General features: G+C 36.0%; 1 pseudogene across 1 annotated transcript; it reads left to right on the top strand.

The window, feature by feature from the left end:
- The first annotated feature begins 13,608 nt into the window (after positions 1-13,608).
- Positions 13,609-21,249, top strand: LOC148875648 (zinc finger BED domain-containing protein RICESLEEPER 2-like; annotated as a pseudogene). Its single transcript, XR_016109448.1, has 8 exons — positions 13,609-13,748; positions 14,947-16,844; positions 16,957-17,025; positions 17,117-17,144; positions 19,877-19,929; positions 20,029-20,334; positions 20,464-20,748; positions 20,929-21,249. The product of XR_016109448.1 is annotated as a zinc finger BED domain-containing protein RICESLEEPER 2-like (transcript).
- Positions 21,250-22,599: the final 1,350 nt, after the last annotated feature.

The raw sequence follows: 22,599 nt of genomic DNA, 5'->3' as shown, positions 1-22,599 counted from the left end.
ACCATGTAGGTTTCTTAGCAAGGGTGAAACATAGGACTGTGGATTTTCTGCCCACAAGACTCTATCCCTATACATTGCATACTTGTATGTTGTTATTGATGTGGTCGTAGGTGAGATTTGTTGCTATAGTGTATTGTGAGTAGAATCTAGCAAGTAGGAAATCTGGATTCAAACTAGAGTATCAATCTCTTGCTATAGTTTTTTTTTTTTTTTTCTTTTACAAAAAGAAGAAAACAACTTCATTGATTAGCTATAAACCGTACATGTGGTAGAGTAGTAGGGTTATACAATACATGCATTTCCCTTCTTCTCCTCTGCTTATTCATACATAATTGATATCTAACATGAAGTGACCATGTAGGTTTCTTAGCAAGGGTGAAACATAGGACTATGAATTTTCTGCCCACAAGACTCTATCCCTATACATTGCATACTTGTATGTTGTTATTGATTTGGTCATAGGTGAGATTTGTTGCTATAGTGTATTGTGAGTAGAGTCTGGCAAGTACGAAATCTAGATTCAAACTACAGCATCAGTCTCTTGCTATAGTGTTTTTTTTTTTTCTGAAGAAAACAACTTCATTGATCAGCTATAAACCGTACATGTGGTAGAGTAGTAGGCAGGGGTGGCAATGTTGACCCTGCCCTTTTTGACCCACCCAATCCATCCGCTTCAAAACCCACCCATACCCACCTATTTCACCAGTGGGTTATATAACCCATTAGGGTCAAGGAAAAGAGGGTCGAGGGTACCCATCGAGTCAAAAGGGGTTAGGGTCACTTGGGTAAGGAGAGGGTTGAGAGAGGGTAAGACCGTAAGAGGAGAGGGTCAAGAGAGAGTTGCTGCAAGAGTTGAACTGTGGAACAAAGATCTCTGGGTTTTTCTCAGTTCTCAGTCGAACGAACTTCCACCATTGAGGATTAATCCATTATTTAAGTTTCAGATCTTTGCTCTTTGTTCCACTAGTCATTAGATCAAGTGCAAGATCGAAAGGTGTTAGGGTTTCAATCCATTTGCAGTTATTTGTTCCGCCATTGAAGCAATTTCTCCACCATTGAAGCAAGATTGTCCTCTCTGCCATTGAAACAAGTTTGTCCTCTTAGCTTCAACGCTATTGTTTCTCAGAGTTCTCAAATCTCAAGTCGCGTGTACATCAGAGTTTTGGATAGGTAAATCTTTTGACATTGCTCAACCTTCATTGATTATCTTCCTCCCATAGTCATATTGTTCAATCAAAAAGTTAACATGAAACATGTCTGAAACTTGTCCCTATTGCATATATTTTGCGCAAAAAGTGCCCAAAGCATATATTTACTCTCCAGTGGACACAAAAAGATCCCCATTGGTTAGGTGGGATGATTCATGGCAAGTTGAGTCATGGGCTCATGGGGATCTCTCTGTGTTGGACGACTGTTGGAAGAAAAAGATAAAACAGAGAAAAGAACAAAACGGTTACAAGGCTACCGGACTGGATCAATGAATGTCTCCCTTAACTTGGTGCTTGTAATGGAGCTACATTTATTAAACATTGTAGATTTACAATATAGTTTAATGCAAATCGACCCAGCAAGTTTGTCTTCAGCTTGTTATTTTATCAAATATCTAATGGCCGCTTGTCTTCTCCTTATATCTTGTCTAGAGGTGATGGTTCTAATTAAGTTGGGTTGATGTGAGCGTCCCATTCATGATAACTTCATTTCTTTGATTTTGTTTAAGATTGACGATGACTTGTCTGAACTTAGATTCTAAGGCTGCCATGCGCCCATGCCCATTGAACATGATCACTGTTTTATGACAATCTTATCTAATATCCAGCACTGAACCCCACATCATTTCTGTAAATTTAAATTAAGGTCCACGGCATTGACTGATTGTTAATTAAATTGGAGCAATGGAGGTCACATCTTCTACTATGCTGCATAAGTCCAAGCTCATAACAGTTGTATTATTATCATTTATAGCCTTAAATTTGGCGCTCTATTCATTATAATATAATTTGGTAAAGAAGTTTTCAATCAACACCATGGGATGGTCTCCAATGAATAAAGAATATTGGATAGAACAACAAAGTTTCAGCAGACTGTTTGAGTTTAAACATGACCTCATTTATAAAGAATTATCTTCAGAACTTTAAAGAATATTGGTAGAACTTCTCTCTGTCATCCAAATTAAATATTTGATACTAGAAACATTCATTTGGAATCATATTCTAGTTAGCTGATTTTTGAGCCTATCACTCTCCATTCTAGGAGGGTGGGACACCTGAGTAGTAGCTTACCCCAGGTTAGAACACATGGCAAGTTATATGGCCCCAAACTATGTTAGAGGTCTTGTGTCTAAATAGCTATGAAAAGTCCTTAGTTGTCATTAATGATCCCTGATCACAATTCACAATGTGTCTAATCTTCCAAGCTCACTCTTTTGATTAAAATAACATTAACATTATACACCAGAAATGCCGCACTTCAACAACTTCAGCTTTTTAACTACTCTGATACTTATGGTTTATAACTTTAACCCAACACAGACATGATAAGACTTGATCATGCCCAATCTAGCTTCTAAAATAAACATTCCAAATATTTCCTCAAAATCTCTATGTTCTTTTTAATTAAATAAGGTGTATTACTTACTTTCTTGTTTTTCTTTTGTTAGAAATAGCAAGGCATGAGTTTTTGCTAGTATACTGTCACTAATTCAGAAAGTATTATTTAATAAAATGAACATTTTCACCAATCTACTAGACCAACCCATAGTTTCCTGATTCAGCTTCCTGCTTGTGTGGTACTAATTGGCCTTGATTCATAATGAAGGAAAATTACAAATTGGGGTAAACAATGCACAAGCCATAATCTTTTATTTATTTTGTTTATAATTAAGGAACATGTTAATTACTTGCTTTTGTAAAATAGAAAAATAAGTAAGTTGGTTGACAAAAATGGATATTTTTTGTCTGAAACTTGTCTCTGTGTTCCTGTTCCACATTGCTTACTTGGTTTTAGTAGCAAATATATAAATGTTCAAGGTTACTGATCATAATAAGGCAAAGCTTTTCTGAACTTGGTGCTAAAGATATCGGCAATGTAGGATCCGATGACCATCTCAGTATTTACAGAACGAAAACTCAAATCAGTAATCTATTGGTTGAAAGCAGAGTTCACCCATCTGGAATTTTGTATGCCTAGAAATTCATGTGATATTTAGCTAAAATGATTAAGCATATGTTTCAGTTTCCTTGAAGCAACAAATTATTATTCCATCTAGAGGAGCATCCTTGAATTAGCAACAAACTATTATAGGCATGAACAAAGTATTGTTCCATGTCAAACTCTAATATATAGCATCTATAGGCATGGTCAAAGTATGTATTTAATTTTGCTCATGGCTAAATATAATGAATGTTATTTTTGTATTATTTCTCTTATTTCTCATACACTTACAATATGAAATATGTATTTTTTCTCTTTGTCATACACCTAAATTGTATGTTTGCATGTTTTTTTTCTAGATTTTGTTCAAAATGTCAGAAAGTTATACATTTTTTCTGAAATTTTTTTTTCTGCAAAAGTTATACACTTTTTCCTATAATTTTCTACTTTTTTTTTTCATTTTCTACAGTTTTCTGCATTTTTCTGGTATTTTCGGCATTTTCTGCTATTTGTCTCATAATTTTTTCAATATTCTGGTATTCTCTGCTATTTGTCTACAATTTTCTGGTATTTTTTGCATTTTTTGTGAATTTTTTCTATTTTTGGTATTTTATGAATTTCTGGTATTTTCTGTAATTTGTTTGCAATTTTATGCTATTTTCTGGTATTTTCTGCAATTTCCTGGAATTTTCTGATATTTTCTTCATTTTTCTTGCATTTCTGCAAATTTTTGGTAATTTTCTGCTATTTTATGAAACTTCCTAGTATTTTCTGGTATTTTTCTGCAACTTTCTTGTATTTCCTGCATTTCTGCAATTTACTGGTATTTACTGCAATTTATGCTATTTTTCTGCAATTTTCTACAAATTTTGGTATTTTCTGCATTTTCTGTAAGTTTCTGTAATTTCTGAAAATTTCTGCTATTTTGTGGTATTTTTCTGCAATTTTTTTTTTTGTATTTTCTTCAATTTCTGTTATTTCCTGATATTTTCTGTAATTTCTGCTATTTTTCTATAATTTTCTGCTATTTTCTACTATTTTCCTGCATTTTCTACAATTCTCTGTTATTTTTTTTGCAATTTTGCTGCAATTTTCTTGTATTTTTTGCAAAATTTTCAATTTTCTGGTATTTTTCTACAATTTCTTGAATTTTATTTTTTGCAATTTTCTACATTTTTTCTGAATTTTCTGTAATTTTTTCTGATTAATTTCTGCATTTTCTGGTATTTTCTGTTATTTCAGCTATACAGGTCAACCCATCTCGTTTATACTATGTGGGAATCTCAGGAGAGTTGTTTCTCTTAAAAAGTTGTTATTTTTCGGGTATTATGGGAAAACACGACCCATTTCTACCATATGGCATCATTTAGAGGTGCTTCATCAAAAATATTATTTTTGGGTACATGGGTCGATCTGACCCATTTATACCACTTGACAATCTTGGGAGAGTTGATTCTCTCAAAATTTGTTGTTTAGGGTATGCGGGTTGACCCGACCCGTTTATGTATTTATATGCAGTAGGTGGGTTAGTATGGGTAAGGGTGGGCAAGGGTCATGAATGGGTCAAGTGGGTTAATATGGGTGGGTCAGGATTAGGGTGGGTTGTGACCCTTTAACAAGCATCGATAATGGGTCATGGTGGGTTGATGGGTCAGGATGGGTCAGTTGGTATTCAACCCTTACCCAACCCAACCCAACCCAACCCACCCATTTGCCACCCCTAGTAGTAGGGATGTATAATACATGCATTTGCCTTTACATGCCAAATAAGCTAGAGTGTGGACCGCTTTGTTACTATTTCTATGATGGAAGTTTATACATTCAAAAAGGAGAGAGTTTCTTAAGTCTGTCTCTATGGAATTGCTTGGTTCAGTAGGTAGGGATTAAACTGTTAAACAAAAAGTTCACTAGTTGCTAAGAGTCTAAGATAATATGTAGTCTCTTGGTATTTCTTTGTGAAGTTGCTTCCAATCCATCGGTTAGTGCTTGAAGCTCAGAGTCATAGCTGTTGACAACCTAGCAAGGTTTGCCTTTGGCTTGGAGAGGACCTGTTGAGGAGCATTGGATGATGAAAGCCCTGACGAGTGATCATAAGAACCATCAATATAAAGAGTTGTTTCTATATGGGTACTATAAGGGGTGTTGATCACATTAGCAGACTCCTCTATTTGCAGAGTTATCAATAATAATATGTATGATATTGTTTTACTATGTCCAGTGGGTGACTGTGGTTTGTGAATCCCCTAGTAAACTGCTTTATTCTGTGCTTCCTAGATGAGGTAAAGAATAATACAAATTCTACCTAGGGAGGGATTGTGTAGCTTCCTCTTTGGATAGAAGAGTTGATAATCTTCGAAAGCATTGGTTTATGGCCTAGTGAGGGGCACATTCAGAGACTAGTTTAGGTATTAAACCAGTTTGGATGGCACACCAAAATGCTCTTGATGAATAAGAGCAGGCGAAAAATAGATGATTTACATCCTCATATTTGTGGTTAAAGAGGATGCAAGTTGTGCCTTGTGAGGATAACCATTTGCAACATTTATCCCTTGTAAGAACTTCATCCCCTGCGGAGATGAGTTCGGGCTCCTAGGTATTTTGTTTTGAGTAGTGAATTTTTTATTCAGAGTGCATGAGAGATAATTATTTGGTGGTGCCTAGGCATGTTTTTTTTTTTTTTGCTGAACGTTGCACATGACTTGATCTTCATTCCATTAAGTGAGCCTTGATTGGAAGCATGGCTTAGAAGACCAGTGAGCACTTCCATCCCTATAATGAATAGGTATGGTGATATACAATCTCCTTGCCTCATTCTTCTATTGAGTTTAAAATGTTCAAATGCTTCACTACTTATTTTGATGGAGTAATTTGTAAAGGAAATGCATTGTTGAATCAGAGAGCACCATTTAGGTGAGAAACCCATGGTTTGTAGTGTATCATGTAAGAAGGCCCATCCCATTCTATCAAAAGATTTGGACATGTCTAATTTTAGAGCAATATATCCCCTACCTCTTTTTTGGGTGATCACCATGTAGATAATTTCTCTGACTAGGAAGATGTCTATGATTTGCTTTGAAAGCCTGACTGGTGAAGAGAAATTGTTTCATAAAGGATGAGTTGTAATCTTGATACCAACCATTTGGAAATGATTTTGTAAATGACATTGTATAGAGGCTGATGGGTTTGTAATTTGAGGGCTAGTTGTAACTTTGTGTTTGGGGATGAAAACAATTTGGTATTGTTCATTTCCTTGGGTAAGCTTTCTGAATGGAAAAAGTAAGAGGCCATCCAAAAAACACTCGAGCTTACTATGCTCCAAAATTTTTTATAAAAGAATGTTGTATAGCCATCCCACCCGGGTATTTTATGTGGGCTCATTTGATGAATTATTTGTTGTAATTCTTTTAGGGTGGGAGGTTGTAACAAAGAGCTTAACAAATCATCATTGAGTCGAGGAAGATGAATGGTGTTTAGGACACTTGCGTTGTATGTTTCTAGAGCACCACTTATTGAGAGCATGTGTTGCTTGAATAATGTTGCAATTTGACTTATTGAAGATATCCATTGTCCCTTTGAGTTTTTCATCCAAGAAATGTCATTTTTCATGTGGTTCTTGTTGGCTATGTGGTGGAATAACTTTGTATTCTCATCACCACTCTTAAGCCATAGTTCCCATGATTTAAGCCTCCATAATTCTTCTTCTTTGGGCAGATAGTAGGAGCGAGGTTGAGAAATGGTTTAAGTGGTATTGGATAATACCAAAAGTATTTGTGTTCCACTGTTTTAATTTTTCTTTGCTGATTGCTAACTTGGTTTTTATTTGGTGGTAGGGGGAGCCTTGGACATGGACATTCAGTGCAGAGGATATAATATTTTTGCAATCCTAGTGTTCTGTCCAAAAGGGAAATAAGTGGAACTGTGATTTCTTTTGAATCTGACAGGATTGTGTAACTAGTTTGATTGGCCCATAATTTGAACGAATTATGGGAAGATGGCAGACTCTTGATTCTGGAAAGATTTGTAGCCAATTTGTTGTGGATTATCAAGTCTCTCTAGAATTTTTGGAGTTCCCTGATTGGCCATTTGTCCAAGTGTAACCCATGCTACATAATCCAAATCAATTAGGTGAAAATGCTAGAAAAAATCTGCCATATGTTTGGATAATTTCGAGTGAGATTGATGGAAATTTTGTTGGTATTCCTTTACTAGGAGGCCATTCATGTCCCCAATTAGCTGGACCGGTTGCAGGATGGTTTTGATATGAACCCACAATATTGTTTTCCTTTTGGATTTGTTGTGGATGGCCATAATAAAACAAGATTAGCCATGGATGATGCAGGGAGTTATTATTAACTTGGGCTAGTATGAAATGAGGATTCATTTACAGGACTTGTAGTGATACATGGCGATTCCAACAACAGAGAAGTCATCTTGGAGACTTGAGAGTCCTGCAGCTAGCTTCATAGTGGGCTTGGTGACCAAACTTGAGTCTTTTGGCTAGGTTAATGAACTTTGTAGAAGAGAGTTTGGTTTCATGCACAAAGAATAGGAAGAGACTATTTGGTTGTTATTTGGTGCATATGTGCTGTAAGTGTTGAATTTTCTTGGGGTTTTTTTCCCCTCTGATGTTCCATGAGATGATCATAGACATAGAGGGTGTAATTGATGATATAATAAAAACAATAGTGAAAATTGTCAGGATAAGAAGTACTTGATTGGTGAAGAGTAGAAAGTATTATTCAAGAGAAATCCAAGTTTGGATGTGTCCACGTACGCAGGGTTCACTTGGCACATGCCCACCATTTGAAATAGGTTGTCCATTGGTGCTAGATATGAGAAGGAAGCATTCGGCATGACCACGTCCTCATTTTGAACTACATACACAGCGTGGGCATTTGTTGGATTATTTCTCCACGTGAAGCTAGAGTGACATGACATGTTTACGCTTTCTGGTTGGTGTGTTGAAGGCACCAATGTGTCCTTACTTGGTTAAGTACTAAATGTATATGTTTGTGGCAACAGTGGGACTTTCTATCCACTTGTTCCAGGACTTACTAGCATGAAGGATACGTGTTAACAACCAGGCTAAGGTGACTCAACGTGTGGTGGTTTTGTTGTAGTCATGAAGCAGTAGTGATGTCCATCGTTTTTGCCTTTGGAGTTCTAGACTTGTCGATGTGGCACCATTTATGTAAGCTTGAATTATCTTCACTGTCCTTGTCTGAGCCGAATTTGCTGTCTAATCCTGCATGGCTCCGACTAGGACTTTGAAAATACATAGATTAGGAAGTTGAAAGGTTTCTCTGGCCTGCGTTCCCCTTTAAGCCAGTCTCTGGGGTGATCTATTGTATGACCCTTTAAGAATTTTTTATAGACCATTATCTTAAGATTTATTCGTTTACAGTTGGACCATGCATGGCTTACTAAGCCACAATTGATACAGAGGTAGGGAAGTTGTTCATAATAGTAACAAAGCTAGATGGGTTTTAGTATAAGACAAACCTTCTAGGTTGACTATTATTTTTTTTCCTGACATGGAACCCTCTAGTTAGCCCTCTGATGGGAATTTTTCTTGGTTTGGTATAACTTCACCTGCATAACTAGCTAGGAAACAAATATGAATATCATCAATCATTCCTAACTATCATGGGGATCTGTACCCAGACAGTTGCTTCCACACTTTATCTACCAGGCCTGATTGTGAATCTTGCCATTCTTTAAGACGAATCCAACTCGATCGTTGTGAGTTTGTCAACTTTTGCTTTGACTTTGACTTCTGTATTTATTTTCCAAAGAGACTTGATGTGGCTTGGCTTTCTAGAGTTTCTTCACTCACTTGTTGCTTAGGGTTATTCTTCATTTTAAGATGAGTTAAAGTCTTTAGGCTATGTTTGGTGATCTATTTGCTAAATCACTTATTGTAATTTTTAAGTATTTATTGGGTGGGGATGTTTGTGGAGTTATTTTCCCCACAAGTGTTTATATTGACATAAACGATACTTTTAACCTTCACTTCACTTATACATATAAACAATGCTTTACATATAATTATTAATATAAATTTTAGTAAAAATTCACCACATAATCACATCATGACACATGAAAGCCCACATGGGCCCATACATTTAATGCAACATAGATAATAATAATAATAAGGGTAAAATACAAAAACCTCCCGTATAGTTTAGTTTTAGCAAAACCCTCCACCATTAAAGCTTCCTTCAAGGTCGGTAAAGCAAGGACTTGAGTGGAGAGTAGCCATTGACTTCCTGAACATGAAACCAGGGCGTTGGTTCAGCTCGCCTTCGAATATCCCCGTTGGGAAATCGTGCGTGCTGAAGGCATATTCGACGCCATGTACTATTGGAAGAAAACAACAAACAGATGGCTAGTTTAACAAATTTAACAAATTTCAAAGCGACCCAAAACCAGTTCAGATTCATCGACCCAAAACCAGATGGCTAATTTAACAAATGTAACGTTTATGTCTACTACTATTTGCGGAAGCAGACGTTGATGAAGATGTAGACGTAACGGAATTTGACGAAGATGTAGCAGACGTAGATGAAGATGTAAACAGTAAGGATAGAATTTGAGAAGATGTATCAGATCGAAAACCCCAAGAGAACTGGACTAAAGTAGAATAAATAGAAAGATGATTCCTTGATTTTCATAACTAATATTCACCTGTAGAATCCAGATCTGTTAAATTTGTTAAATTAGCCATCGACTTCCTGAACATGAAACCGGGACATTGTTTCAGCTCGCCTTCGAATATCCCTATTGTTGGGAAATCATGCACGCCGAAGGCATATTTGATGCCATGTACCACAGGAAGCAAAGAGATGGTTAGTTTAACAAATTTAACAGATTTTAGAGCTACCAAAATCAATTTAGATTTATCGTAACCCCTTTGATTCATCACCCAAAACCAGTTCAGATTTCGGAGCGAATTAAAAAAAATAAAATTTTGTTGCATATGCAATAAAAAAAACAAAAAGAAATCGATCCATTATTTCTGCAAGTCAGGAATCAGAGGTTGGAGAGTAGCAGGGGTTACGAGAAGGATAAAAATAAGCTGAGGAGCCATTCAAGCAGGTTTGCTTTTGCTACACCTTTGTCAAATTTCGTTACATCTACATCTTCATCAACGTCTGCTTCTGCAAAGAGTAGTAATAGACATAAATGTTCTACTCCTCCATTCGAGCCCTTGCATTACCGACCTTGAAGGAAGTTTTAATGGCAGCCGTGCTTGAAATTTGTTTTGATGGGGTAAAATAGGTATTTTGACATCGATTTAACGTTTTTCATCTTGTTCATAAGGGAGGTTTTTGTATTTTACCTTAATAATAATAATAATAATAATAAATACTTATAAAAAATATTTTAATGATCAATTTTCACAAAGTACTTTCAGAAATTATTTTTAAGGAGTAATTTTTACAAACTACTTTCAGAAACAAGGTGTCTGAAACAAAATCCACAATAAAGAACTTCCAAAAAGTACCTACGCCTCTCGTTGTTGATCCACACTACTAAAATCAATCTTATCAATATCTGCTTCATCTGTTTAAGACAGATATTGAATTTCAAACTCTTCATCATTCTCAAACTCATGAAACAAGGTGTTTATGTCTTAGTTGTCCCTGATAAAGTTGTGTGTTGCCATGCAAGCCACAACACACAACTATCAGTTGTTGTGTTCTTAGTGGATAGCATGGCGTACACTTTAGTATAGGGAATCAAGCCTTCAACACACCGAAACTCTATTCGATGACACTTCTCAATGAGGCATGGGCATTGTTAAAGAACTCTTCTTTTTGTAGAAGGTCCTCCCTCCCCTCCGAAAATTAGGTAAAATGGTATCGTGTATTATGGAACGGTGCTATATAGCTAGTCATGTTGGGTTATGTAGAATCAATAACATAATATTACCTGAGAATGTGTATGGGACATGAATATTATTTTTTGCACAAATTTAGATAATACATGAAAAAATTGCAATGTATGCAAGAATACCCTGTGCTAGATGTGGAAAATTATATTTCAGATTATGTACGACTTTTGCAATGCGGTAGTCATGTGTGGTCCCCTCCCATCCAGCAAGGACAAATATAAATCACATGTTGAAATCACATGCGGCCATTACATTTTTTGTACAATGCCCTTTTCTATGCCGATATGGTGTCTGCTTATCAGTGTAGGGACCCATGGAGATATGTGTATCCCATTAATAGCCCCTATGAAGTTCTACAAAAAAAAAAAAAAAAACCTTAACAACTTTCAGTGTCCATTTATAATGTAGTTTCAAATTGGGCTCATAGTGTGCGAATGTTACTTTGAAATATGGCTAGTATTTTGGATTCTGGTTGATGTATGGATGGGGCATATTATTGACAATGATAATTTTACTATTTTTATCAACATGTCATTGAAAAAATGACTAATCATCTCATCGGAATGTTGGAATGTTCTTGCATCATCAGCTTCCTCTCATTATGTCCAACAATATAAAGGAAAATGGCTAGTTGTTCCTCCCCTGAAACATCTTGATTGTTTGCAATGAGGCCTCATTCTTTCAATGTATTGCATAGTCGTATAAACACATGCTTGTCTATATGACAATCTATCATCGTGCCCTTCGAGGAGAGATTGTTTGTACACAGCTCCAGTGCAGTCCATGGTGTGTTTGGATTCTTTGCGAATTCATGTATTATAGTAAAACTCACCACAGAGGCAACCTCCATAATGCACTCCATCTCCTCATCGGTGTCCATCACCCCGTTGAAAGGTAAGCTACTATTAGAACCCGACTCGGTATTCGATTCTACCTTAGTCTCTAATCCAATTTCCTTTTTAGTAGCCATCTCTTACATTACCATGCAATTTAATAAACACAAACAAAATTTATAATCATAGAATGGAAGGCATAAATGCAAAAAAAAAAAAACAACACACTTAAGTAATATTAAAATGTAAATCAAGTCCACTGATAATAATCCTAACACAGTGCAATCAAAACAAAGAGTACTTAAGTTTTGAAGTCTATGCAACAAAAAACAAAACTCAGATTGGTGCAAACATGTTTCACACTCCATCGGGACGCTCGTGTAATTCTCTAATCATCTTTAATCATAAGGTAGGAGACTCGATCACAATAAATAAGTCATAGAATTCACTCTTCATAAACTGGAGGCTAGTAAACATGAATATAAGACTCCCCTCTTCAATATCAGGGATCTCATTTAGGAGGTTCATGCGATGTTCCATAGATGTTAACCTCCTGTCCTTGCCAACTATGCAACATTCCATAGTTGTTACCTCAAATGCAAAAGCAATTCTTTCTAGTTCTTGCTAATTCGTGTAACACGCGTTGTCTTCTTTCTCCTAGTAGAGATGCTACTCTCCTCTATGTCTCTAGGGGTAACCCTATGTGTGTGAGAGCTAGTTGGGACTGCTCCAACCTCCTACATTGTTTCGAATGCATCAATGGGTGTCTTTAACTCATGGTATAATTCCTCATCCATTTGGTCATCATCTAGAATCGGTTGGGTTAACGGTACCACCTCCGGTACTGCACCCTCAATTGGTGCCCAACTATTATAACCGTGAGCAATCGCGCCACCAAATATGATGTCCAAATATGCTGTATGGGAAAGACCCTTGTATCTAAACTGTGTCGCATCATGATATGTCTATCACACAAGGACATATCTATATAAGGTTCTACCTAACAAATTAATTAACTTACAAGTACTATTGTATTAACCTACATACCTTCAGATGGTCATCACAAAAGTCATCCCTAGTGAATATGTTCACTGGATCCCAACCTGAACCGGTATAATTGATAGTTTATAGAATATCTTCCACTCATTCTTCATTAAATCCTAGTGATTCTTCATTTGTTTTTGGGTGTAGTTTTTCCCCATTATTTTGTTGAATTCTTGAATCAAGTTTGCCCATCCTTGTCTATCTAGTATAGTTTGATGGCTGACAATTATTTATTACAAATATATATCCACCCAAATTTTTTGTAGTTCAGGAGTCCATATAGCGTGCGAACTTGGGCCCGTCAATTAGACAGTTATGGGATGGATCTAAACCGATTCAAATCTTATCGAATCGGTTTTAGACAATCCATTATACTTATTGGGTTGGGTCAACCCAAAATAAAACCATCCGTATTATTATCGGTTTGGGTCGGTCTAAAACCAAAACTCAATATCTCGCCAAACCCTACAAGTTTGATTCAAAGCCGAAATCGAAGCCTGACTCTGAAATTTAAAGCAACCTTCGAAGGCTCATAGCTTTGAAAAACTTGTTCGTTTTTTTCTCCCCTGTTAGTTCTTTTCTCTTCTCCCTCTCCCTCTCTATCCTTATCTGCCGTCGTTTCTCCTCATCTTCTCATCGGTGCATTAGTAGAGTTACAGCGATGAAGGTCCTTCTGGTTATCACTCCATTTCAAGTCGGCAGTAGTTTCGAATTCTCATCGTTATCATAAGCTCAGTCATCATCGTCGTCCAAGACGAACTGACAGAAACCAAAGAAGCCTCCCCTGTTGCATTGACAGACCTCAGGCAAAAATTCCGAACCAGGTAAGTTCTAGTATATCTTGTAGTCCTTTTATTCTCTATATTGGATTGCCGGACTGGTGTCACTGTCACTTGTGTGGGTCATGGTCATGTACTCATGTCATGGCCCATGGTGGTGTAGAAAAAACTAGTGATTTTGCTTTGCTTGGTCTCTGTGAGTGACTAAAGATATCGTTATATTGTATGTGTGAATCCAATAAATCCAAAAGAAACCACAGAATTGCTGGATTTGGGTCGGGGAAAAGCGGATTGATCTAGATTGGATTCTGAAGCAACAAAAACCAACATACCCTTCTCTCCCAAAAAGTGACCAAAAGTTTTTTCCATTACCACTCTACCTCACGAAATACGAATTAATAATTTTATTAAATTCGAGATCCATGAATGATTTTTTAACATAATTAAATTTCTTAGTTGGAACTTGGAAGTGTTTTTGGTTTTGAATTATTGTAAGCATACGATGAAGTTAGAATTTCTGAGTTGGATTTCAGTTTTCAGTGAGATATTTTAGTGAGGCATATTCTCCTTTTTATTTTTGTACGTATTTGTACTGTACATATTTGTATGTATTTGTATTGTATATATTTGTATTTTATATTATTTTGTATTTGTAAGAATTAATGTCCTATTATTTTTGTCCACTTTTTGAAAACAAAGGTCTGTTTGATTTGCAATCGGAATCGGAATCGAAATTGAAATCGAAATCCTCCGGAATTAGAATTGGAATGGTCCATTCCCATAATCTGTTTTGGTTCAGACAAGAGTGGGGATGGGAATTAAAATCATCAGGAATGGGATTTCATTCCCAAGGGAGGGGCATGGAATGGCCATTCCCTCAAATGGGGGAATGCCATTCCAGCAGGAATGGGAATGGGATTCTGATTCCACCCAACCAAACAGTTAGAATCCAAGTAGCACATTCCGATTCCGATTCCAGACCCCTATTCCTGTGAACCAAATGGGGCCTAAGTTCACTTTTAGTTTATAGCAGAAGTGAACTTTTCATTGACTGGTATAATGACAGAGGGGGAAGGGGGTTATTAGAAATGTGCTGTTACAATTTTGTGAATATTTGTTTTCATTCTCATTTTCATCTTCTTAGTTGAATATTTTTTTTTTGATCAATATTCTTAGTTGAATATTTAGCTATTGCAATTATGTATCTTATTCTTTTTGTTGTTTTTTGTCTTTATGCATCAAGGATGAACGAACCTAGCAATGAAAATGCAAGCAATTCTGAAGATGTCAATGAAACATCTATGGCATCAAGTTCTAGTCGAATCTATGGCATCAAGTTCTAGTCGAAGGAGGACTAGATCTAAAGCTTGGGAACATTTCAAAAAAATAAGATTGGATTCTGGGGAGGAGAAAGCAATTTGTATATATTGTGGAAAACAATATATGGGTGGAAGTAGTAAAGGGACAAGCCACTTGTTGAGTCATCTACCAAGATGTCCTAAAATGAAGGAAATGTGCACTAGTAAACAACAAGCTGAAGTGGAGTTTAAATTTGACTAAGATAGGAGTAGAATGGACTTAGCGAAGATGATAATGAAGCATGGGCATCCATTTACCATAGTTGAAGAAGAATTTTTTCAAATATTTGTCAATAATCTTTAGCCATCATTTAGGTTTGTTTTTAGAAATACAATAAAGAATGATGTCATGAAGATTTACATGGATGAAAAGGAGAAGTTGTACAAATACTTTGATAATTTGGTATCCGGATTAGCTTAACTACTGATATGTGGACTTCGGAACAGAATTTGAGGTATTGTTGTTTAACATCACATTTTATAGATGATGGGTGGGAGCTGAAGAAGAAAGTTATTGCATTTATGACTATTGAGTGTCCCCATGATGAAAACACTCTATATGAAGTTGTTATGGAGAGGTTGTTGACTTGGAACATTGACAAAAAAATATGTTCTATAATAGTTGACAATGCCTCTAACAACGATGTTATGGTTAGGGAGCTTAGGAACCGGCTCTGTGTTAAAGGTTTGCTCCTATTGAATGGTGACCTATTTCATGTGAGATGTGCTGCTCACATGTTGAACCTTATTGTGCAAGATGGGTTGAGAGAAATGTTAGCATTGTTGCATAAGATTCGAGAAAATGCTAAATATGCAAGACTGACAACCCCATAAGAAGCAAAAATTTGACAATGCAAGAAGCAAGCAAAAGTACAACATAAGAGAGGGATGGTTGTTGATTGTCCAACGCAATGGAGCTCTACATATGATATGTAGGGCATAGCTTTAGAGTTGAAGGAAGCATTTTTCGACTAGCCGAGCTCGACCGTGACTATAAGTATCTACCGTCTGATGAGGAATGGGAGATGGGGGCAGTGTTACGAGATTGTTTGCAAGTTTTTTACATTTGTACAAAAAACTTTTCAAGTACTACTTCCCCAACCTCAAATGTATTTTTTCCTGATATTTGCACAATCAAGCTTTTGTTGCTTCAGTGGCTAGATAGTGAACATGAGTATGCTCGTTCAATGGCAAATAAAATGAAGCAAAAATATGATAAATATTGGGATGAATGTTCTTTGGTGCTTGCGATTGCTGTTATACTTGATCCTAAGTTCAAGATGGAGATTATAACATATTACTACAATCTCATTTACGGAGAGATTGCTGAGAGACATGTTACAAGAGTTAGAGAGGCAATGCATGACCTATATTCAGAGTATGTGGGTTTTGATACAGAGGATAGGTATTGCATCTCAACCATTGAGGATACGTGGTGTTTTAGATTTTTTGTGTGGTTTTGATTAGTGGTTGATTGTAGAGCGTTTGGAATGTTGTCTAGGGACTCAAAAGTCAGAGTTGGATCTTTATCTTGAAGAAAAACTATTTCCTAGTGGTGAAGAGTTTGATATTTTAAGATTCTGGCGAGTTGATGGTCTGAAGTTTCTGAAGCTCTCTAGATTGGCACACAATATTTTGGCAATATCAGTACCAACTGTATCATATGAGGGAACATTTAGTACTGGGGGTAGAATAGTGGATTAGTATCGTACTTCATTACTTCCAAAATCAGTGGAGCCTCTAGTTTGTGGGCAAGACTGGTTAGAAGCTCCAACAACAAAAAGTAAGTTAAAAATTGGATCTTGAAGCAGTCGTTCTCTTTCCTATATGTTTATGTTTATTTATATGTTTTTGCTTCTAATATGTGTTTTTGGTTGTGCATTATTATGTTTTAGAATTGGATCTTGAAGCCGCTGCTACCTCTCTTGTATGTGTGGCTTCTACAACTAACACTAACCGAGCATGTAAGTTATGAAAAATGGTCTACAATTAGCTTATTTGATTTGAAAAATGTTCATGCTTATCTAACTTGACTAAGCAAATGATTTGTTTCAGGATATTGGAGCATATGCCTTGCATTTAGGTTGGACATTTTTGCTTTAAATTTGGGTGTAAGGATTTCCACTAGTGTAAATGAATGAGAGTTCAAATATTCCGAGTGTAAATTCTGGTTAATTTTGCTTTAAATTTGATTTCTTATTAACAATTTGTCAAAAATAGTTTGTGGACAATTGCTGCACAGCCTGCACCCACAACACCCATCTAATGTTACTATGCTTTGTTGGATTTAAGTTTTCTCTGAAATTGCTGCATGTAAATTATGATTTTTGAAGCAGAATGTCCATGAGTTTTAATTTATTTATTACCTCTGCAAACTTCACTATTTCTGTAGTCATTTGTGATAAAAAATAGTTTGTGGGCAATATTCTTTCCTTGACTATGGTCAGTCATGTTCATTTGGTGTAGAAGTTTGTCAAAGTGTCTGCAAGCCCTTGCATCGAAACTCTATTTGGCTTGTGTTTGTCTAGTTTAATAATGTGCTTTCTAATTGTGTGTGGCCGTATGAAACTAGTATCCTTCCAATCCAAATTCTCCCTCGACATACTTCTGGAACTGCCACATACTATTCTGGTCTGGTAGTAAACAAACTAGTGGATTATGATTAAGATTTAAGATGGGATGTTGATGACTAGCTAAGATAACGAGTATTGCTGCTGGAGCTACACAGATTAGGTTAAGTAAAACAACTACACAAACCATGATATGGTCAGTACCGAGTAGAGCACGAACACTATGGTATTCAAATGACATTTGTCTGATGTATAAATTAAAAGTAATTTCCTCAAATGTTTGGTTCATTAAAAGTGAATGTTGATCTGCTATGGGTGCTATGAATGGGGCAGTTGGTAGTCAGAGATCATGTGGGGTCCTTTTTATTTGCAAGAGCTACTCTGATCACTTCTCAATTCTGTTATTGAGATGGAAACAGGAGCTTTCTATGAGGATTTGGTGTTTGCACAGTCTATGGCGTTCTCAGATGTTATTCTGGAAATTGATGCACAGGTTTATGTAAATCCTGTTAGTGGGTGACTCCACACCACTGTGGCGACTCTGTTTGTTGCTGGCTGAATGCAGAAGTATCTTAGACAACTTTCTTACTTGGTTCGGTACACTCATCGAGAAGCTAATCATGCAGCTCGCAAAATAGCATGGTTTGGCCTTTCACTTGCTAGACCTCAAACTTGGTCATCAGTGCCTGACTTTCTATCTTCAACTATCTGATTTACACCGAGTTAGTGAATGATTCTGCCTTTAGAGTTTGGGCCTTAAAATAATGTTGGGTTCATTTGGGAGTATAATTGTAAATACTAGCTTAGTTCATTTAGATGAAAGAAGAAAGAGGGCTTCTTGCAGTTTGGTTATTGAGGTAGGTCACATTTGACTTGGTCTAGCATTATGATGTGGGATGAGGAAACGTCTGAAGCAGTAGTGCAATTTTCTCTCTTATTAGTAGTGATAAGTTGTAGGAACAATTTGTTCTGCATCAAGTGTACTGATATTGAGCAGATGCTTATTAGTGGTCCAATAGGAACAAGAATTTACTGGAATCATGGTTATCAAGGTATCACCTAGGTGACAAGAATTTACTGCATCAAGTGCACTGATATCAAAGAAAGCACCTTACTGATTCTAAAAGAGCTAATCATGAGTTATATGCAGCTGCTGCCTTCCAGACAAATTTTGTTACCAAGGAAATTCCCCTTAAGTAGGACACTATGATTTAGAAGGCATGGAAAATTTGAGGATATCATGCCTGTTGTCAGGCTGCAAACCCTGTCCTTAGTCTTTAGTCTTTACAAATAAATATGGTAAGACCCATCCCACTATCTCATAGGAAATCCCACTGGGACACAAAATTCTAATTTCTTTTGAAACAGCTTCCAGAAAAACCATAATTTTATAACACTGATCTTGGAAAGGAAAACCATGGCCAAAGTTATGAGGTAGAAAACTAATTCTAAAAACATCCCACAACCACTACAATTTTTTTTAGAAAACTAATTATATAAAAAAGCACTAGAAATTATGTAAATATGAAGTTTGAGCTACAAAGTCATATGCTGGAAATTATGAACACTTAAAAGCGATGCTTGTCTGTTAATACAGATAAATTACTTGAAATAGGAATGATGGGTCTGAATAAGGTTAAGATGCTATCCTCTACTTGCATGGATTGCATAGTCATATCTAACAGCAAAAGAATCTTGTTATTGGATTCTGTAATATAAGATAATCCTCTCCTTAAATGTTGCCACTATGGCACCATAGAAGATCATCTATGGCACCTGTTAGAAAAAGTGATCTATTAAAGTTGAAGGGACTAGAAGAGCTAGGGCTGACTGAAAAGGACTTGGATGGAAGTAACAAGAAAGTATTAAATGCCCATATTTAACAAGGGATATGAACCTAAACAGAACAGAATAGCAGAACAGGATTCATCTAGCCAACCGGCTCAACCCCATATAGTTAGGACAAGGCTTAGTAGATGATGATGATGATGATATGAATGACTTACAAATAGCATCCTCTTGTAGGCACTAGAAATTACAAAATATAGCTGTAGCAATCACTTAAACATGTGAATGACAGTATGCTCTTTAGTCATGTTTCCAGTTATTAAAAGACAGATTTGGTAGAGAAGTATGTTTTCAGAAATTCTTTACATGCATTCACGAGCTTTTTTCTCTCTCTATTTCCTGCTAGTATGCTTAGGTGCTTGTAATATTTATGTGACATTTGTGTTTCTTTTTCTAGATTTCGTTTGAAAGACAACCTTGTTTGTCTTAACAGTATCAAGGCACCTTCTTGTAGGTTTCTCACCTTGCTTTTGTATATATTGGTTCTTAGATACATGAACTCAAAGAAATGAAACTAGTGCTAATGGAACATGCATTTTTTTTTTGCAGGGATCTGAGCATTCATTGTTTGTGTTCTGTTTGTACATCAAATTCCTTTGAGCACCACAAGAAAATGATCAAAGCTGGCGGTTTATAGATGGCGGCCTTTTAAGACCGCCGCTATAACGAGAGTTGAAGTGGCGGTCTTTCTCTTGAAAAACCTAAATAAAATAAAAAATTTTAAAAGTGGCGGTCTTTGCGAAATGATACGACGGTTTTAATCTTTTAACTGGTCTAACCAAAAAACCTCTTCAAACTCTTGCATTCTCTGCTATTTGATTTTGATGGAGAGCTCCAAAACTAGTTTAACCAAAGGTGAGTCCTGCATATTTTTATTTTGTTTTTCTATAATTCCTTTCTCTTGAGTCTCGTTTTGATGATAGCTTAAGCATTTTTTCTGTTTATAAGTTTTTATCTTTCTTTGTTTTCTACTTTTTTTTTCAGGTTTGCTTGGTTTTATTGACCCTGGAAACCCTACATTTGCAGTCGAGGATAAATCCCATGAACATGGCGGTCAAATCTTACCGGCCAAGTTTATTTGCTAAGTTTGCAGAGGAGAAATATTGGAGATCTCATCATGAATGTTGGTTCTGCGGTGATGTTGGAAGATGTGCTTCCCCTTTTCATAGCTGATACAAAGTTAGAATCTTGCTTCTGATTGATAGTTCAGATCTGCGGTGATGTTTGAGATTTCAAAGCTGACAAAGCTATACCTATAGAAGAAGCTTTGTGAGTTTTGTCAATTCTCTTTCCTCTCTGTTCTGTTTAGTTTGCTTTTTTTTTTTCCACTTCAGTTTCTTTTTTTTTTTGAGTTCTGTTTACAATTTTCAATCTTTTGTGCTCAAATGTTTAAACATATTTGGTTTTTGCTTTTTAATTAATACTACTATTTTCCTGATACTTTCGAAGGCTAGGGCTTGACGTCTCCAGAGTCCAGAGATTCAACAAACTGCTGATACATTTCACCGACGATATTCTCTTAACTCTGATGATAATTACCACAGTATAGACTGTCAAAATGGATCCTTAAAACACCTCTACTTACAGCTCTCCATTAATTGATGATATTGCAGAGGATGAATTAGTTATTTTTGTCTTTGAAAGTTGCACAGTTCGTGTCCAAACCACACATTCATGGGAAGTTTAGGAGTTAATTCCATTTATCAATATAACCAATTGCCTCCAAATCTGGCATAATAATAGGTGTCATCGATACTGGTTTGTGTTCAATTTGTTTGTTTATATTTGTATCCCTTAATTATCTAATTAACAATATTACTAGATCATCATTATTATCTATAACGATCATTGGTTTCAATGAAACGAGCAGAAACTACTCATTTGGCCTGAATCAAAGAGCTTCAATGATGAAGGATTAGGACTAGTGCCCGAGAGATTTAAGGGAGTGTGTTACTGGCAAAATTTTTCAGAGGGAGATCTTGTACTAATGCAAAACAAAATTTGCATTTTTTTACATTTACACTCATTAATGCAAATAAATTTACACTGCAACCAAACATAGTCTTAATCTCAACATCAAATAACCTGCACTTAATCCTTTATCTATGTTGGATGATGGTCTTTTCCCACGTCTTTAATGGTTGTTAATGGTTTAATTGAGAAAACAAGCAAGAGAAGACAAAAAAGTTAGGGGACCATGCACCCTTTCCACACCCCTCCATCTTTGAAATTTGGAATGAAAAGGGAACCTTATGTTGCATGGATCAACACTATTATGAATCTTGCCGGCTTGCCCACAGGGACTGAAAAGAAAAACAAATTAGTTAAGTTGGTCTCAGCACTTAAAGCTACAACATGTAAAAACCTTGCACTACTGAGAATTCAAAATTACATAGGAGAACAATACGTAAGACATTTATCATAATACATTAAGTCTAAGCATCATTTATCATTTGGTTTACTTCAACTACTTCAATAGATGAACTGGAATATGACCAAGAGATCAATACCTGATGAATTGGGCTCAGTAGTGAAAAGAAAAACAAATTAGTTAAGTTGGTCTCAGCACTTAAAGCTACAACATGTAAAAACCTTGCACTAGTGAGAATTCAAAATTACATAGGAGAACAATACGTAAGACATATCTCATAATACATTAACTCTAAGCATCATTTATCATTTGGTTTACTTCAACTACTTCAATAGATGAACTGGAATATGACCAAGAGATCAATACCTGATGAATTGGGCTCAATTGGAGAAACTTTATGAGAACAATCCCCTACAAGGGAACGTTCTGCTATCGACTCCACAGGTAGTATCCTTTCAACTATCTTTGGCTTTTTTTTTTTTTTTTTTTTTTTAATGAGGGATAAGTTCCATTAGTTTCCCGCTATTTGGCTCAATATAGTGGTTAATATCCAAGTCTGGAACAGAGGAACTACCAATAAATTCCAGTTCCAGTTTCTTCATCTTAGATGCATACCAGGAATGTGAAATACCTCTTTCTTATTACAAATTAGGCATGGATAACATCATTCTATATAGTCAATAGAAGCTAAGACTCATTTAGTATTTTTATCAGAAAGGTAGAAATTTATTCATTAAAATCAGTAGGAA

The sequence above is a fragment of the Nelumbo lutea genome, chromosome 1 (assembly GCF_056320005.1).
Source record: "Nelumbo lutea isolate HS-2025 chromosome 1, American lotus-T2T, whole genome shotgun sequence".
In the NCBI taxonomy this organism is placed as follows: Eukaryota; Viridiplantae; Streptophyta; class Magnoliopsida; order Proteales; family Nelumbonaceae; genus Nelumbo; species Nelumbo lutea.
Note: the sequence above shows the minus strand (reverse complement) of the source record. Positions and strands in the feature narration are given on the sequence as shown.